Source organism: Plecotus auritus (assembly GCF_963455305.1).
Source record: "Plecotus auritus genome assembly, chromosome: 9".
Lineage (NCBI taxonomy): Eukaryota > Metazoa > Chordata > Mammalia > Chiroptera > Vespertilionidae > Plecotus > Plecotus auritus.
Window position 1 is genome coordinate 3,265,499 of NC_137783.1, and position 19,634 is coordinate 3,285,132.

At 58.0% G+C, this 19,634-nt stretch overlaps 2 protein-coding genes across 8 annotated transcripts in view; one reads left to right on the plus strand and one right to left on the minus strand.

The window, feature by feature from the left end:
* INSYN2A (inhibitory synaptic factor 2A) overlaps nucleotides 1–14,684 on the minus strand; it is a gene marked incomplete at its 5' end in the record, with an annotated part of 41,666 nt that extends 26,982 nt beyond the window's left edge. The window contains one exon of the mRNA XM_080641481.1: nucleotides 14,587–14,684. The remainder of the gene's footprint in view (nucleotides 1–14,586) is intronic.
* The window catches only part of DOCK1 (dedicator of cytokinesis 1), a 331,039-nt gene that overhangs the window by 171,105 nt on the left and 140,300 nt on the right, over nucleotides 1–19,634 (plus strand). The gene's annotated exons all lie outside the window — the stretch shown is intronic.

Here is a 19,634-nt window from a genome sequence, read left to right on the forward strand (position 1 = left end):
ATCAGTCTACAGGCTGATGCTCTAGCCACTGAACCAAACCAGAGCCAAACCAGCTAGAGCTTAATTTATTTTTAATAGATTTTTATTGATTTCAGAGAGTAAGGGAGAGAGAGAGAGACATCAACGATGAGAGAGAATCATTGATCAGCTGCCTCCTGCATACCTCCTACTGGGGATCTAGCCAGCAACCTGGGCATGTGCCCTGACTGGGAGTTGAACCCTGACCCCTTGGTTCATAGGTCGATGCTCAGCCACTGAGCCATGCCAGCTGAGCTTCCTGGTTATTTTTAAACAGGTGAGGTGGCCCGTGACATTAAGGAAAGTCAGACGGCCCTGCGTCGCCGGCAGGCACAGCTTGAAGTGGTCTGACACTGAAGCCTGCCTCCTCGTCCACGAGGGAGACGCTCGCTTTTCCTTTGATCGAAACGCCTGTTCCCCGTTAGACAAACCTGTTTCGCTACGTTCGTCACGAGACCCCAGGACACGCCGCTTCTGCCTTGCAAATTACCGTTCCCATGCGCACAATCCCCGCTTCCCAGGCAGATGGTTCTCCAAATGCGATTTATTTGGTTTGGGGTTTTACTATTTTTTGAGGGTGACGTGGTTACTCTATTATTGGAATGCTAGGGAATTGCTGTTTTCTCTTGAAGACCTGTTATTGGACCGTCTAGCTCCTGATCAGATAAACGCGGGGAGCCCCAAGTTGAGGAACTGAAAGAAGTCTATTTACGTTAGCCTTTCGGGACACCGGGGGACAGGGGGCCCCCGCTGCATGGGGGCCCATGAAGGACAAAGCGCGGTGCGGCCGGCCCCCAGTGGGTGAGCACCAGCCACGAAACAGCGCGGCTTCCCTGCGTCTGCAAAGGCAGCCTTAGCCGCCCTTCCCCCCGATGCCATCCAGAGTGGTATTTGAAAATACTTAAAAAAAATTATTCATTCTAGAATGAAGTTTTGATGACAACCCCTGAAAACGAAAACAATGGTGGTGGTTTCGGTCTCTAAATCCTGGGAGAAAATAAAATCACGCGGCTTTATGTTGCTTCATCATGCAGATTCATCACGGGCTGAATTATTAAATGCCACTAAAAGGATGCAGGTGGCCCCGGACGCCTCTCGGGGACACCAGGGGGGTAACCGCCTTCGCTCGCGCCGGTAGGCAGATTCGCAGCTGTTAGTTGCGCGTGGAAGGACTTCCTTGAGGGATGAACTCAAAACGAGAAGAGAGTTCGGTGTACCGTGGGTGGACTTAGCGTTTGCTCCCACCGCCCCGTGTGTTCTGGGAGGAGGAGGCAGCGGGGAGGAGTCTGAGGTGTGCAGGGCCCTGGCATCGGACCCTGGTGCCCCGAGAGGCAGGGTCAGAGGCCTGAGCCCAGAGAGTGAAGTAGATCGGGCTCCGGCCGCCCTGCCCCTCCCAGCTGATAACAGACCGACCTTGGGGCTGCCCTGCAGGGGCTGGAGAACCCAGATCAGAAGGCCCTCTGGGCACTTCTAAGGACAGACACTATGTAACTTTTATTTTATTTATCTACTTATTTATTTTTAAAATTACTGATTTCTGAGCGAGGAAGGGAGAGGGAGAGAGAGATAGAAACATCCATGATGGGAGAGAATCATGGATCGGCTGCCTCCTGCACGCCCCCCCACTGGGGATCGAGCCTGCAACCCAGGCATGTGCCCTTGACCGGAATCAAACCCGGGACCCTTCAGTCCGCACAGGCCAACACTCTCCCCACCGAGCCGAACCAGCTAGGGCGACAAGACGTATCTTTTAGAGGCACTGTCCCCACTGGTTAAAAAGATGCACACCAAAGACCCGGTGTGGGCCGAGTGTGGGAGTCTAACGAGAAGATTAAATGGTAACCCCGACTCTCATCCCCTGTTCATCCTTCACCTGCCCGGAGGTCCAGCTCTGGGAGAATGCCGGCGCCATCTTCCCGCAGAAGACCGTCAGCCGAGGGGAAATTGGAAAGGGAGAGCATTTTTACAAAAAGCAATTTACTAGTAATTTTTCAGCCTTTTCCCTGCCACTCCTGAAAAATGTGTGTCTGAATAAGTTTGTCCTGCCACGGCTATTCATCATCACGCTTTGCCAGGAACTGCACCGAAATAATTTTCTTACCTCAGTCTGCTGGTTTGAAAGCTACCCAGAGTCTTGGGCCCAACCATCACACTAATAGAGCAAATCAGAAAAATTAATGGCCAGGGGCAACATCATCATCATCATCATCATCATCAAACGTTCGAAGCTCTTCTGTTTTACAGGGAGCTGCTAATGATAAAAATCATTTCCTTGTAAGTAAAAACGATGGCAACAAATAGAAATTCTCATCAGTTCAGTGTGTTGTACGTTTTTATTGATTTCAGAGAGGAAGGGAGAGGGAGAGAGAGATAGAAACATCAGTGATGAGAGAGAACCATGGATCGGCTGCCTCCTGCACGCCCCACACTGGGGATGGAGCCTGCAACCAGGGCCTGTGCCCTTGACCGGGAATCCAACCATGACCTCCTGGTTCCTAGGCTGACGCTCAACCACGGAGCCACGCCGGCCGGGCATCCCCGACCCTGTTCGTAAGTAACGGGATTGAGTTGTCCCCACGGCACGGGTAGGGGAGGCCAGGAGGCTCTGCGGTGACTGCTGTCCATGGCCCGCTGACGTTCTCCTCACGCCTCAGGACGGAATGTTCCTGCACATCGAGCATTCCTTTTATAGGAAGGCGGGCGCACGTTTCCCATTAAGAACGTGATTTTGACATGAAAGAAAACGGGGTGTTTGACGGATAAGACAAACGGGACCTCCCGGCACCCACATTCCCGCCTTCGTGCCTTCACTGGGCAGATGAATGGACCCATTCCCGGTGCCAACGCCTTCGGGCCGTGCTGTGTCCTCACCCGCCGCCAGCCTTCTCCTGCGCACTTCGCTCCCGGTTCCCCCTGGACCCCGTGCCCGCCTCGTAGGCCAGGTCCCGTTGACCTTCTCGAGCCTCCGATGGAGAGGCTGAGACAGGACTCCTCTGACGTGCCTCCTATGTGCCTTTAAATCCCACGCCCGAGACCAGCACCCCTGCCCTGGGGGATCTGAAGCCCGCAGGGACCCAGGGTGAACTTGAGGAAGCACCCAGGAGCTGGTGGCTCCCTTTGCCACCCGGCGTCGGGGGCAGGTGGGCAGAGCACGTCCTGCCGGGTCCTGGGGACCCGCCAGCCTGCAGCACAAGGCCCCACAGAGGCTGCCAGGAACCCCAGGAGGTGTCTCCACCCGGCCTTGCCTGGCGGGTCTCCGGGAGCGTGGACGCTGGCCCTTGAAGTTCCTCTCCGGGCTGAGGCAGCAGGAGCCCGCGAGGCGTACACTTCCTGGGAAAGCTGGTGTAGAACACCCTGGACGGCGCTGTTCCAGGGGGAAGGCTGGTCGTGGCCCTGCCTGTCTGGCGCCGGGAGCAGGGGGGCAGGGAGCCATTTGGAATAGAAATGTCTTCATTTCCTTCAAATTATATTTCATAATGGAGTGTGAGTGGTCAGTACCTAAGCCCCGTACGCCTAGAGGAGTGGTGAGGGCCGTCGCCGAGTAAACACGTCCGTTCCAGCGATGAGGGCATGAAACTGAGGACCGGATGCCTAGCACCAGGCCAGTCACCTGGGGTCTCCATGCGCTCCCCGCGGCCATTCAAGGGACCACAGTGGAGAGGATGGAGCAGCGCAGGGAACCACAGAGAAACGTGCTGAGAGCGCGTGCGCCTCGCGGCCCTGGGAGACCGTGAACAGATGTGGTCCCAGCGTGAGACGGCGCCCTCGGGGAGAGCAGGGACCCCCCCCCCTCCCCGTGCCCCAGGAGGGGCTCAGTGTCAGACCGGCTGCCAGTTACGGGAACACGGGCAGTCAGCCCACGCCCGGGCAGATGGCAGGAGCAGACTCTGGACAGTGCAGAAACTTGCATGCAAGTAAGAAAACCCCGGAAATAACTAGATTTGGGGAGAAGTGGTCTCCCACAAGTCACCTGTTGTTGTTTAGAGGGAGCCTTGCATGAAGAAACGAATTTCAAAGTATGGACCGTGTGTGTGTGTGTGTGTGTGTGTGTGTGTGTGTGCGCTCCTGGGCACAGGTCTGGACATGCGTGTGGATCCAGATGTGGAGGGACAGGGTGGGCGAGCCATAGGGTGCTTGAGGGAGAAGGATCCACCTGTGAGCAAATCCCTGTGGGGAGGGGTGCGCGGCTGCATAACCAGAAGCAAGAAGGGTGTGGCCTGGAGCCTCACCGGTGGTCTGAGGCCGTGGTCGGCAAACTGCGGCTCGCGAGCCACATGCGGCTCTTTGGCCCCCAGAGTGTGGCTCTTCCACAAAATACCACGGCCTGGGCGAGTCTATTTTGAAGAAGTGGCGTTAGAAGAAGTTTAAGTTTAAAAAACGTGGCTCTCAAAAGGAATTTCAATTGTTGTGCTGTTGATATTTGGCTCTGTTGACGAATGAGTTTGCCGACCACTGGTCTGAGGGGATGGGGATATCGGCAGCGCCTACAAAAGTGCAGGACCCAGTGCCCTCGGACCGAGCCTGCCCTGACGGAGGGGCCCCAGCGTGGCCCTGTGTGTGGTCCACATGGGGGGACGCAGTCCAGGGGCAGCGGCGGGGCGGGGGGGGGGCTGGGGAGCAGGCTTGTCCTGCCCACACCCTCCCATCCCATCACTTGCGGGAGACGGCAGAGGAGCTGCGAAGGGCCCCTGTGATATTCTGGTTTTGCTGGTGGCTTTCCGGCCCGAGACACCTTGGAGTCGGAGGTGCTGGCGGGAAGTCAAGAATAATTGGGTCAGCATTTTCCTCCTCAGGCCCAGGGGACACCTGGACATCGGGCCACTCAGAGCGGAGGGTGGCGACGGGACACTGTGGGTCTTTAACACGTGGCTTCCTGGGGCCAGGGAAGAGGCGGGGGCCGGGACCCCTCTCCCTCCCTCCCCCCAGGAGTGAGCGCCTTCCCCGCATGTAAGGGCTGCCTGGGCGCCTGCTGTGCAAGCAGGGACTGCTAAGTCCTGTCCTCGGGCAGAGCTCACTGCTTGCAGATTGTGCACCGCGGCTTCGTTAGATTCATTATCCTGCTGAATTCTCTGTAATTCACTGAAAAGACGTTTTTCCTGGCATGCGTCTGGTTAAGAGGACCACAGTGGGTGACTAGATGAACATCGCCCTGAGAGGGAGCGTTTAGGGAGGGTGCCGCCCTGTCTCAGCGTGGCAGCCCGTCAGAGGGAGCCGTCCGAGCCCCGTTCACCCCGTTAGTGGGATCTTGCGGGGAGCCCACCCTTGTTGGGACCGATGGCCATCCCGTCGGAAGCAGGCGGGGGGTGGGGGGGGGGGCACTCCTGGAGTGTCAGAGCAGGTTCAGAGGCAGAAGAAAAGCCGTCTAGGTCGGGCCCTAATTCACCCGTGTCCGTGATTTCAGAAAACATGTTCTAACCAGCAAAAAACCCATCGTCCATGACTGCAGCCCGGGATGTGGATCAGCACTGCCCCGCGGACTCACGCTGGCCTGCTTCCAGAGGGGACAGAGCAAGGACCCACCACGCTCTCCACGGGTGCTCGGGGCGTGGGGTGGGGGGTCCCGTCGGTCCCGAAAACGACCAGCCTTTCCTCTTCGTTGGCGTTTCACGGAGGTCTTTGATTCTCGGCTTCTCCTGACGGTAACCCTTGCTTGTTTTCTGTCCAAATGGAATGCAAATGAGTGGAAATGAATTAGCAAAATTTTATGATATTGGAGAAAATCAACTGGAAAAAATGCCTCCTCCAAATGGGACGTTACATGAGTGTGCAGAATTAATTTTATTTGCAGCAGTTGGCTTTGCTAACAAACAACATCCAAAAACACTGGTTCCAAACACTCGCCCCAATTCCGGTGTGAGATGAGGGAGTCCTGCTGCTCTCCTCTGCCCGGGGCACCGCGGTTAGCGCACAGCCGTCACGGCCCCTCGTTCCGCGAGGAGCTCACGGGAGCATTGGGTTATGGTAGCCGATGCCGCCTCGCTCCACTCCCTGGCGGTCCCAGGGGACTTAGCAACCATCACTGGGTGGTTGGGGGCCGCAGAGGTTGGCGCTGCCTCCTTAGACCTCCGGGAGCTCACTCCCAAGAAAACAGGGAACCCACCCCCGGAACGGGCTTTGGAAGTGGTTCGCCTTTTGGGTGGTCTATGACGCATCCGTATGGTTTTTGCGAAATGGCACGTTTTGACTCACGATATAGCTGAAGTTAAAATTAGAACATTGATTTTTTTTTTCCAAGAAGTAACGACGTCAAGCGTACCTCTCCCCGCTGCTTCTCCCGGTTGAATCTCGGGATTCCTCGCAGGGACCCCCGGGCAGGACTTCCGCTGGGACGGACCCATCTGCTACAGCTGAGGTCCGTTAGGGTTCAGGGCGCAGCCGACTTCCTGACACGGCCATGAGCATGCCCCTCTTCCCATCAGAACAGGCCCATGGCACCCACCGTAGCGCCCCTCCCGCCTTTCCTGCGTCCAGCCCCGTGGACTTGCGGGGTCTTGCATTTATGCGGAGGGAGCAAGCCAGAGAGAAGGGAGGAGTGAGCGTGTGTCACAGCCAGCGTCGCTCCGTACGTGGCCAGCCAGGCACAGAGGCATCCCTGCCGAGACCCCAGTGCACAGTCCTAACGGAAGGCCGGCGGCAGGGGGAGTGTGGGGGCCCCCCACACACCCCTGTCAGCCAGGTCAAGTGTGGGAATGCCTTGATTTCTCTGGACTTGAGCTCAAAGTGACACAGGGATGGTTTAATCTGAGTGGAACCAAGGGCATGGATGAAGACCCATGAGGCAAAGCGGGTGAGCATTTCTCTCCTTCTATTGCATCTCGTGGGCAACCTCAGGAATAGCCCGTCACCTGGAGACGCCTGTGACCAGTCTAGACCAGACCAGACCGGGCGGAGCCAGCATGTCCCCGTGGACATGGGAACTGGGCGAATGTTCTTGGTAGAAACTGGTAGATGGAGGGAAAAGAGACGGCCCGCAGAACAGTGAGAAGATGGTGCGGAGGGATGTCTGTTTTATATTTACTCATGAAGTCCGTGGGGCCTGACTACCCATCTGTTGGAGTAAATGTGACGTGCCGGGGCCTGCCTGTAGGTTTGTTAAAACATCCAGCTTTCTTCTTGGGGGTGGGATGTAGTTGCGGAGAAATAAATGAAGAGTGTAACTGGGAAATCTCAGCAGCGTGGAATAAGGTGAACATCCAGAGGGTGGGATCTCGGCCATTCCCCACCTTCTCAACGGATCTGGTGTTCGCTGTAGAGCAAGCGTGTCAAACTCAAAGGCTAACATGGGCCAAATAAACGAGGGATGCGGCCCACGGGCCGCGAGTTTGACATGCTTGCTGTAGAGGCAGCCCCGGGCCTTCGGGGACAGCGCCCACCTTTGAGTTGGGCGACTTCCGGGGGGAATGTGGTTTGGCACGAAGGTTTTGAATGAAATCGGTACCTTCCAGGTTTTCCTTATTTGAATGGAGAACAGAATGTGAAGTCGTATTAATAAATAGAATTAATCGTTAGAAATGTAATTCTGTGCGACTGGGTGTCTGTTAGGATGAACGTGGAGAGGAAGATAAAGGGAAATGAACTAGAAAGAGAGAGACAAAGGCAGAGGGGGGGATGAGAGTGAGAACCACACAGACAGACAGACAGACAGAAACAGGCGGCGAGGGCAGGCGCTCAGGAAAGGAGTCCAGGTGAACCACATGGTCCCGCCTGCTGTGACCCGGGCACCTGTCCTGCTGATAGATGGAGCCACACTCCATCTGTCAGCTTAACTGCCCTTCCGGGGGCGGTTACAACAGTCCATCTCCTCCGTCCAGAACGGAGCCTGACAGTTCGTCCTGGCGCGAAACAAACCCCAGGCCGGGACAGGCGGCCGAGGCAGGGCCTCCCAGTTTCCCGGCCCGGGAGGCATGGCGTGGCACCCAGGGCGCCATCGGATCCCCTCTAAGTTGCCGTTTCTATGTCCTGCCTCGGCCTTTCATCGGCCTCTTCCTGCGCCGGGACTGTGGGAATGGGAGGGGGCGGGATGAGCCAGTCGGGAAGAGCAGTTACACGGTAGCCATCGAGCTGACTACTATGAACGAAACACAGCAAATAACCGAGGAAAGCAGCTGTCCTGGGCTCCTCCATGGCCCAAGAGGCGAAATGGAAAAGAGGGTGTGACAGCGAGGCACGTGCCTTCCTCAGCATTTCCTCCCTTTAGACTCTGCCCCTGCACGCGTGTGCACTTGGCCTGGGACGAACACCCAGCCACACTCCGAGCTATTTGAGTCTCAAATGCATGACCAACAGGCAGCGTTTCTTCTGTGCCACGTGATTCAACAAGGACGGAAGGAAAAAGCAAACCCTTAGGTACCAGTGTAGATGGAGGAGGAGGAGGAGGAGGAGGAAGAGAAGGAGGAGGAGGAGGAGGAGGTAGAGGAGGGGGAGGAGAAGGAGGAGGAGAGGTAAATTGATGGATACGGCGCCTGGGTCAGTGGGATTGATGTCACAATGTCAGGTTGAGACGTGAGGTCAAGGCTGAGGCAGGCCCCTTCTGGCTGTCTTGGGGGACCCTGTGAGCTCTCCAGCATTTGGGCCAAACTCCAGTGGAATCGCCCTCCAGTGAAGACACCCAGCACCAGGGTGTTCGAGCAGCTATCGCATCGACAGCGCGAGTTTCCCGCGGCTTCTCGTGTCTTCTACGCTAACGCTGTCGGGAAGCGTCAGTAACCGAGCACGTTCTTTCTTTACCGTCCATCTCACCAACGCGCTGCCACCGGAGGGAACGCTGAGGTTGCGCTCGATGGTAGGAAAACCCAAATCTTGGATATTTTTTTTTTTCCCCCTAAACGGAGGGGCTGGATGTGAGAACCATCCGTCTCGATAAGCCACCTCCCTTTTCACAGCCCCTCCTGGTCCTTCCTTTTCATTTCTACTAGAAAAGGGGACTCTTGGAAATGGAAGCAAAAAACTGTTACTGTTCAGTCTGGATCCCCTGAGTTTCTAGCAAAACCACCGACCGGGTTTGTTGTGAACAGCCAGCCCCATTCGGTATTTATTAGGAACCTGTGATTGGATGGTACGGAGGCCTTTCATCCTTTCTGTGTTGTGGGTCCTTGGTACCTTTTTCTCCTTTGGAAGTCTTTCTGATGGAAGCCCTAAGAAGTACAAGACGATGAAAAACGTACGTTTAACAAACAACATTCCCAGTTAAAATCCGAAGCGCGGATTTCTGACAGGACGCACATCTCCCCCAGAAGCCTCTGGCTCCTGACTTCTGGGCTCCTGCCGTCGCCTCCACCCCCGTTGGCCCGAGGTGTCATCTTTTCATCCCTTTTCCCGTGGCCGTGGCCGAGCTGCAAAGATCTGAAGATCTGCCACCCCACGTTTCTCTACAGCCCCCCCTCCCCCCACCCCCGGACCACGGGTCCATCCCCTGGGCACCAGTTAATTCTCACCGGTCACACCACCCCTGGTCTCCAAGTCCCCCCTGGTTTGTCTCCAGCTCTCGAGACCTAACCTCCAGGGAGTGGGTGCTTCCATCCTTCCGTGGTGACCCACGTCCTGCCTTGCTGGTTCCTCCTGAAACCAGCTTCAGCCGCCTCGCCACTCTCCCGTCCCCCCCGGACCTCTGCCCCCGTCACCTCTCGTCCTCTCCACGCACTCACGTCTTTGCTCTGAGCACCTGCTGATGGGGCTCAAGCCCCAGGACCCGCATGTGCTGGGCCCAGGGCGCCCACTGTCTCCGAGGGCGTCCCTCTCCCGGAGCCTCCAGAGCAGCCCCCGGTTCTGTCCCGGCCTCCCTGGCCTCTCCCGCCTCCGCTCACTCCTGACCACCACCTGGACTTGCACCCCCGCACGCACGGCCTGGCCACCGCGGCTCCCGCTCAGCACGAGCCCACAAACAGCCCCCCTTCCGCATAGGCCCCTCCTGCGCTCGCCTGTTTCTGAGCCCCGCATTCGAGTCCTCCCACACTCCCAGGGGCCTCCCTGGCTGAGGACCAGAGCAGCAGGCCTCTGGGGCACATGCAGATCGCATGCGCTGTTCTGAGCCTGAACGCTGGGCCCTGTGACAGCGACAGAAACGGCAGCTCACAAACCCGGGTACTTCCCAGGGCACAGCCCCGGGGCGGGGGGGTGGAGGGAGTCCCCTCCCAGGGGAAAGGGCAGAGGAGGAATACAGAGACTGGCCAGTGTCATTAACGTGGGCCGTGACCCCGGGGGCCTCCCGCCGGCTCCCCACTGAGCAGCTGAAGTGAGGCCCCCAGACCTCAGCCTCCCCTTCCTCGGAGCCCGGAGGAGGGAGCGACTTATTTGCAAGGCCGCCTGCCGTGTTCTCAGCACCCCGCCGTCTCCTCCTCCTCACGTCTCATGTGCTGTCCTTACTGCACTTCACTGGATGCCCACGGCTAGATTATTAAGGCCTGAATTGGAATTTTCCAGAATAACGACAACATAAACTTCAGCCAGCATTGTGTCTGCTGTTAAGATTTTTTAAAAAGTGTTTTCACACCCTAGCCGGTGTGGCTCAGTGGATAGAGCGTTAGCTCACGGACTGAAGGTTCCCGGGTTCGATTCTGGTCAAGGGCACGTGTCTCGGTCGCAGGCTCCATCCCCAGCCCTGGGCGGCGTGCGAGAGGCAGCCAATCATGTGTCTCTCTCACATCGGTGTTTCTCTGTCTCTCCCCCTCCCTTCCTCTCTCTCTAAAAATCATTGGAAAAATATCCTCAGGTGAGGATTAATAAAAACACATAAGATAAAATGCAACTAATTCCTCAATATTAATTAAAGAAGAGAAATGTCTTCCCCCTGCCGTGGCTCCGGTAGTGACACTCGGGTGACCCTGCGGGCGCAAGCAGGGCCCTCCCACTGGGCCTTTCGGAGAGACGCCCTGGCAGAGACGGCACGGCAAACACAGCATGTCTGTGGACACGCAGCGCTTTGAATAATCGTTCAATAAGAGCAACACTTGCAAATAATGACTTGGGAGACACTTCTTTCCAAGTCCCTTTGAAATACGGTCAAAAGGTTAATGATTTAGAGGCGCATTCCTTCTTGTCCCTCAAGGATGCTTTTCTGCCTCCCAGTTCACTTCCTCCAGCCCCGGGCCGAGCTGGGACGAGGCCCGCCCACAGCAGGAAGACGGCGCTGCCGCTTAGAGGGGCTGCTTTTGTTCCGATCGGTGGAGTGTCACTGGATAATATCTTTGTGTACCTCCAAGTCCCCGCACTCATTCATCCCGGCCTGAGTGACATCGGGAGTCCGTGTGACTCCGACTCAGCCCGAATACCCTGGTGGCTTCTGGGCCAGGGGCCTCTGAAAGACTCTAGGTCAGGAACTGAATTTGCAACCAGGAAATTCTGAAGCGATGGCTTTTCTGAGTCTGAGAGTTAGCGTCGTGGTTGCTTGGAGACCTCATAGCACCTCTGGATCTGAAGCAGAGGCATTACCGTCCCTGTCCCTGGTCCAGAGGTTCCAACCTCTAGTGCGGCTTCCCCTTCCCGCGTCCCAGGACGGGGGCATCTAAACAGCTTGTTTGTATGAATCAGGGCCCCCGCCACGTGGCACCAAATCGCTAGTCTCTCCTGAACCTGTAAGTAAAATATACTTTTCCAATAAACTGGTGCAAAGTTACAATGTTGCCCTGCACTTTAAGTTGCAGGGTTAGCTCGAACACCCGATAAAGACTCATCCAAACGTTTGCCTGCGAATTTCGGGGTAAGAAAAGCATTGCCGTGTCATGTCAATCACACTAAGTTTTTGCTTTAAAATATTGGAAGTCATTCAATAACGTTAGGAAATAGTCGTCAGCCCCGGGAGGGATCTGCCTCTTGAACGGCGCGGGCTCATTTCAGGCTGGGGGCGAAGGGCTCAGTGACACCGCGGCGGGGACGGGGGGCGGCTCTCCCCACCTATGGAAGGATTGTTCGCGTGATGCCGGCGTCGTCCGGGGCGTCGTAATGACCTCCCCTCTCCCACGTGACTGTGGTTGGCCTCAGATCTGCTCATGTGTGTGGTTCCCCAGGGGCCCCTGTTTGGCCAAGGGGCAGCCTGGACGGGCACCTGCTCAGCCGTGGGGAGGTGGCCCAGAGCTTTAGAATAAAACCTGCCTGTGACCCTGTCGCTGCCGTCCTAAAGGGAGGGCCGCCTCCAGGAGGGCCGCCGTGTCCTGTGGCTGCGATTTCTCTATCATTATCCCCCGAGAGGCGGCCTGGACCCTGCTTCCCTAGAAGAAGGTTCAGGCGCCGCTTGCCTTACCCAGAGCCACGGGGGAGGGGGGGTGGGGGGGGGAGATGGAGAATACCAGTGTCTCTCAGAGTGAGCACATCTGCCCAGCTGCTGTGCTGTGCACAACGGTTAGTTCCGAGCCTCGTCTTTCTCCCCTGACTGCTTATTTCCAGGAGTGGGAGGCTCCGGGGAGACTCACGCCATTCGTTGCACGCGTCTTTCATCTGTTTACTTCTTTACTTCAGCTCTTTTTCCTCACAGAGGGGGACACACAAAACCAAAATGCCCTCTCCTGCTGGCGGGGGGTGGGGGAGGTCCGGGGCGGAAGTGAGAAGCACCCTCTGTGGGGCAGAGAGCACGGCCTTGCAGGGGGCTTGCCGAACGCCCTTTGTGCAAACACAGAGCTCCCCAGCCTCGGCCTTATTAGCCTATTTCTTTTCCAGCCACCAGCGGTGCTTCTCACTCCGCTGACGGGCCTGATTTAGGCAAAAGCTCAAAGTCTCGGCCCCGATACTAAAAAATGGAGCCGTGGCCACTGGAGTAAGTTCAAAGGCACACTTCGCTTCTCAAGGGCATCCCGCCTGGAAGTAGAGGCCTGTCGCGTAGCTAAAGAAATGAAAGGGACTCACTCCTGGAAATGAGGAATTTGGGGAAGGGAACATAATCTATGCAAATCCATGCAACCAGCAGGGGCTGTGCTGGGCATCCCCCCAGCGCGCCTCTCCTACACCCATCCTGAGAGGCAGTGCTCCCTAATGCAAGTAGTAAACAGGGAGAGGGAGTCTCTAGGATCCGGCGAGGCATGCAGATGGCAGGACTGGAGCTGCTCGTACGTTTGCTAATCATTGTTGCAAAAAAAGGGCAAAGATAAACATGAACTTTTCTCTGAAAAGTAACATTCAACAGGACAGGCACGCCACAGACAGCTGCCCTGCCTCCGCAGAGGGAGGCGAGGCTACTTTGTGCTCGTCTGTAGCGTAAGCCGAGGAGGGTGAAAGCATGTTCGTTGCATACACTGCTCCCTGGGGCCGGCCAGGTGGGTGACGGGTGGTATTTTCAATCAGGGTCCCAGCTCTATAAGCCTGACAGTCCCCCCCTGGGCGAACGGAGAGGGACCACCACCCCCTTCCCCCCTCCCCAGCTAATCCAGGTCCACGGGAGAGTGTGCAGGCAGGCGCCCCGACCTCCCGCTCTGCTAGTCTGGGCTGAAGGCTGGTGACAGGATGGCATGTGTTCCGGCCGAGGCAGGGCCAGCCCCAGGTCCCCTCCGTCCAGGTCCCCTCCGGAGGCTTCCGCAGAATGTTAAGCGCCAAAGCAGACAAGGTCAAATGAAACTGCTTCGCCGCTGCTTCTGGCTCAGGGGCCTGACCGGCTCCCAGCCCCCAGGCACAGAGGCTCAGACCTGCAGCAGGAGAGGGGTCGGCCTGAGCCTGCTCTGAGCGCCAGCCAAAGGCACCCAGGTTCTCCCTGTTTACTCCAGCCTGCCTCCTGGCCCCCGCAGCTGCTCGCTCCATCTCCCTGGGGCATGTTTCTGGGGAGTAGCATGCCGAGGTCACAGGGAAGGGCTCTTTATCTGAGAGATGTTGACGCTCAGCATGAACCAGCAAGACGCAGACTCTGGCTCTGGACTTTGGACTCCAGGCACTGCCCTGGCCCCCGCTGGCCGAGGATGCCCTCCTCCCTCTGCCCTCTCCTGCAAGCCCAGGCTGGGGCTGCAGCACGGGTTCCTTCCTACCCCTGTGAGGATGCCAGGCGCCAGAAGCCCCACGGGCGCTGACCCCAGCCCGCAGCCAGGGAAGGTGCCAGCCCTGGCGCCAAGGAAGGAGACGGGTGTTTCACTTGAGCATCTGCCTTTGCTCCTGCTAGTACCTCTCCGCCGTGGCCAGTACCAGGGCCCCCCTGCTCGGGCTGATGCCCCCTAAGTTAATCAGCCTTACTCTCCAGTTCGCGTTAGTTTGGAGAATACTTAAAAACTGGACACGTCAGGGACCCTGCCGCCCCCATCCCTCCAGTGATGCCAGGCTAGGGCTCCTGGGCGCTCAAGGCTGTGGCGTCTGCCTGGAACCCACATCGCAGCCATGCAGCCCGCTCCTCCCTGGCAGTCACCAAAGTTGCAGGACGCCCCCCAGTTTCCCAGCCACACCAGATGCGGTTGCATAACCTCGCCCCCCGCCTCCCCCCCTTGCACCGCCTGGACCTAGTCAGCTGCGATGCACAGGAGCTCCGAGTCCTCAGCGAAGCCCTTTTGGGGGCCAGTGCAAGCGCCTTAGCCGGGGTCCTAGCCCATCCAGGTGGTGCTCTGCCTGTGGCCAAGTGCAGGGAGCACCCGGGCGCGGGAAGGGGGCGCGCAGGGTTCCACTTACCTTCCGCTGCTTACAAATAAGTCGAGGTCGGTGCAGCTCCTGGCTCGGGCATGTCTCGCCGCGGACCCGGGCGAGCCTGGCGCGGCACGGAGCACTCCGGGCAGGGCATCCGCGGGGAGGCTCGCTGGGATCGCGTGGAGGAAGGCTCCGCTCCGGGAACTTGGCCGGCTCCGCGCCCGTCCCCCGCCCCCTCCACCACCGCCGGCCTGGCGCGCCCGGCCCGCCGGCCCCCGCGCCGCAGCTCGCGTCCCTCCGGCCCGGCTCAGCTACTCGCACGAGGAGGCAGAGGCTCGGCGGGCTCCGGGGACGCCCGCGCGCTGGCTCGCTCGCGGCTCGGCGGAGCCAGCCACAGCCGCCCGGCTTCGTGCTCCTCCGATGTCCTCATTTACTGCAATTGTCTTTGGCGAGATCTCGGAGAGCCGGGCCGGGAGGCGGGGGCGGAGCGGGGGAGGGAGCTGGAGGGAAGTCCTTGCCGCGGCCCCCGGGTCCCAGCTACTCCGGGAGCAGGCGGTTGGAGGAGAGGGCGCCGAGCCGCGCGCGCCGCCTCCCGTGCGCCTGGCTGGCTCCGAGGCGGGCGGAGCCCTGGACCCGTGGGGGTGGCGGCGGGGGCGGCGCAGGGCCCGCCGGCCGCGTGTGCGTGGGGTTGGGGATCCGGAGGGAGTGGAGGAGCCCCCGCCCGTGGACTCCGAGCCCCAGCCGAGGCTGGAGGAGGCGGTCGAAGGAGCTGCTGGCGGCAGCCGCCTGCGCACGGGCTGCACGGGGTGCGTCCGCGGGGGCTCCGGGCTGTAGGCGGCGCTGTGCAGCCCGGGAACTTGTTGAGTCTGCCCTGGAGCCGCCTCTGGAGCAGCTGGAGGGCGGGGACCTGCGTTTCCTCCAGGGAGGGGCTGCCTGGGGCCCCGCAGGGTGGCTGTGTGCTAGGCCAGCCCCCCAGCCCCTGTGGCTTTGAAATCCAGCAGCGCCTGCCCCTCATGGCACCTGGAGGTTGCTGTGGAGATGGGCTTCAGGGGAAGTTGCCTTGGGGAGCCCAGCCCAGGGTCAGCCCCAGTGAGTGGAGACTGACAGGGGGGCAGCCCCGAGTGGCCTGAGGAAGGAGGCGCCTGCCAGGTCCGCTGCCCCTGATACTTAGGACCACTCCAGAGCAGGCGCCATCGCCCCTCCTAACCAGCGCCGCCCCCGTGCGCCCCAGCACTGCAGGTGCATCTGCTTCAGGGCTCCTCCCCCCACGCCCACCGGGGAGTAGTAGGTCTCCTGAGCTCAAAGCCCCTGGCCCAGGGGCCCCCCTGATTCCTGGGTTAACATAAGAAAACATTCAAACCTGCAAAGAATTTGGTGAGTTTATTTGAGCCAAACTGTGGACAATGGCCTGGAAGTAGAATCTCATCGCACTGGGGTAGTGCTGAGAGAAGGGCGCTGTTGTTGCTGTTCACCCTGTTTTATACGTTACCATCCAAAGAGGAGATGTCGGTGGGTCACATGAACTCCATTGGTGATAGACTAGGGAGGCGGGAGAAGGCCAAGCAGGGAAACCTCTGGGATCGGGTGCAAAGTGAAATGATAGACACATGCTTCTTTTACACAGGTGGGTGCAGGAACCTTAACAGCCAGTTAACAACAGTGAGGGCGTTTGTGGTCTCTGCTGAGTGGTGCCTGGACTTTGAGGGGTGCGGAAAAAGGAAGTTACTTTGACACGCCAAATACATGTTGTCATTGATGCGAAAAGACAATCGGCTCGGTGAAGGTAAAGCTTGGCCTTTGTCGGGAAAGATCCCGGTCTAGGACTTGACTACCCACCATACCTGCTCTTGGTTAAAGTTTTAATCTGAGACCATCTTTGTGGCTACTTGGAGTTTGCCAGACCGCCACGCAGACCTCCCCTGAGCTTGGCAGGTTAGCATGTGGTCCCTTTTCGTCCACAGCTGGCAGGCCCTGGGGCCGGGGCCTGAGGAGGGCAGGCCACAGGTCTCATGGCTCCCTACATTTTTCTCAGACTTGGTGCTTAAAGTTCAGTGTCCATTGATATACTCGCCAGTAGCCACATTCATTAATCCGAGTCTCTGTCAAGAAAGGACAGAGTGATGGTGGGCCCCGGTCAGGGGCAGGCTTCGGGGAAGAATGGGGAGGACCCGTGGGAAGGCCTTCTCACTCAGACACACAGGTGCACGCCGCTCTGCGGGCACATCTCCGCATCGCTGGCCCTGCCCCGGCCTTGTGACTGGGACCCAGCATGGCTCAGTCCTTGCTTTTGAGTGCACTGAGCCTCATGTTGTGCTGTACAGGGTGCGCGTTCTTTATAAATGGCTTCATAGGAAATGCTCTGTCTTTAAGTGGATGCTTGTGGCGAGGTGTCCAGATATGCTAGAAGAAAACATCCTAAAATCTCCTCCTCTCTCCTCTTACCTCTCAGCATCCTCTTACCTCTCAGCGCCTGCCCCACACCATCCCTAAAACATCCTAAAATCTCCTCCTCTCTCCTCTTACCTCTCAGCATCCTCTTACCTCTCAGCGCCTGCCCCACACCATCCCTGGGCGTCCATTCCTTCCCCGGAAGGGACTCCTGAGCCTGTTCATTCAAACACTTCCCACCCCGGTCTATTGGTTATCCCTTCCTAGCCCACGTCCCCCACATTGAATTTCCAGCTAGTTTACTGGTCTGGCTGGCTAGTAATGCTGGTGCGATGTGGCTGCAGAGATAGGGGTCTGTTCATTCTAATCGGAGGTGATGTGCGAGCAGCCTGCAGCCCTGTGCCTCATGGTTCTGCCGGGAAGGGGGCCGTGGTGGGGGAGTGTAGGAGGTGGGGCCATTAGTGTCAGGTGGGAGGGACCATCACCAGAGCTCCCTCCAGCAGCATCATCTCTCTGGGGATGTTCCGTTGCTCAGTAATTCTCCCAGAAGTCTAGGGAACTCTCTGCAAAATCCTGCATCATTGCGAATCCATCAAGTCACAGCCTGCCTTGCATCTCCTAAACATGTCGCTGTGCGCCGAGCCACCAGGAAACACGGAAACGGTGCTGGTGGTAAGGAAAGCTGAATATTCAGGGGCCCTGAGTAATGTAGGTGTGTGCCCCGCAGCGCAGCGCAGCGCACAGCCACAGGTGGCAGTGTGCGCCCGCCAGAAAGGGGCTTCGGGGACAAGGTGGCTGAGACCCACAGGAAGGATGTCTGCTTCTGGGAAGGGAATGAAAGGCTGGAATTGGCAGGTTCGGAAACCCCGCTTTTAGGAGAGGGGAGTTGAATTGGACTTCTGAGTTTCACCAAGATGGTTAGCTGTTCAGCGGTCTGGGAGACGTATAGTTGTTTTCCTGAGTCTGTGAGTCACTGGTAACGCCCCCTCCCTTTGTGAAGTCCCTTGGGTTGGCTCAGTGCAAGTCTTTCACTTCAGAGGCATAAGCATCGACGGGAGCTTGTTCCAGTGTCCCTCGGGCTGTAGAGAGGCGTGCCGCTTGGGCGAGGTTGGTGGGCCATCACCTTCAAGGCAGTGCTGTGCTGGGGGCGGGCGGCCCGCCGTCTGCTGCCTCTTCCTTCCTGTAGGTGGCCGCTTTGACCTTCAATGATCCAAATCTAATCCAGGGGGGAGCAGACCTCTTCCAGGCGAGGGTGGCTAAGGGGCTGGAAAGCCAGCGTCCCTCCGCGCCGGCCAAAGGCACTCCTCACGAAACAGGTGATGTGCCCAGGCCCAAGGATGACCCCGAATTAGGTCAAGAGGGAATACAAGTTGCTTTGAAACGTCAGTGTCTGCTCTGCTAACCCCGTGTGCTGGTTTCCACACTGTCGATGGCCCCTCCGCCCCGGGCCACACCAAGCTGAGTGCTCTGGGTCTCAGGTACAGGACTTCCTGGTGGACCTCCGTCCCCACCTTCGGCCTCACAGACATGGAGGACCCGGGAGAAGGAGGAGGAGAACACAGAACCCTCCCGATCCCAGTCCTTTGCTCCCATAAACCCTGTTGGACAATTGCCACGGTCACTTCGTCCTGTGCCCACAGCGTGCCGGCCCCCGGCCCACGGCAGGGTCCCCTTCTGTCCTCGCAAGACAACCATGAAGTAAATGCCATTATACTCCTTGCAGACGAGGAACGGGTCACACAGCTAGGAAGTGGTCGAGCTTGGAGCCAAGCCCCGGCCCGCAGGGTGTCGCAGCACAACCCCGCCACGCCCAGGTTTAGGATGTGGACGTGAACTTGAGATTTGCTCAAGAACACACCTCATAACTCAGGGTTCCTCCACGTTCCCACCTGCCACTCGGACATTCTGGTCCCATTGGAGGAGTGACATTGACCAATGAGATCCTTTCCTGGTACTTACCTGGCCCCAAGCCACACCAGGTACCTGTATCCCAAGTGGAATGTACACGTCCAGTCTCCTGGGGGGTCTGTTGGTTCTCACATGGGACGGATCCAGCCCGGAAATGTCACCTGCAAATGGCAAGCTCCCATAAAGCAGCTGGCACCTCCTGCAGGCTCCTTAGGAGTCTCCATCAGGCATCTCCCCCTCTGTCACGTGCCTCATCTCATTACTGGATCAATTACACTTCCAAGGAAAAACGGTCGCTGGACTAGCAATAGACCATCAGCACCGCAGATTCAGGTAACACCTTATGCTCCTCTGATATCATTTCAGTGATATTATCGCCCATTTTCTTCACTGACGAGTGGCTATTAAAATCACCCAACCCAATATGTATTCCTTGTCCACCAAAGCAGACCAGCTCGCCTTCTGCTGCCGCCGGGGCAGTAACACTGTGTCACCGTGGTCTTCACCGGTCCTGAACACCCGCCGGCGCTCTGGTCACCTGACGTGCAATGTATTTGACGTGAAATGTACTCACGGGGTCACGGTAGTCCGGGCCGTGGAGGATGGGGCAGCAGGCTGCTGTCCGCGGGAAGCAAGCGTTTTGTTTTCACTGCAGGTTCCAGATGGGAAGAGTGCGGGATTGAAGAAAACACCTCTGATGAATGTTGGATGACCGCGAAGGTCACACACCGATTTGCAGCTCCACGTTTTTTCACAAACATTTCTTTTTTCCGTGTTCTTGGATCCTTCAGGAATTA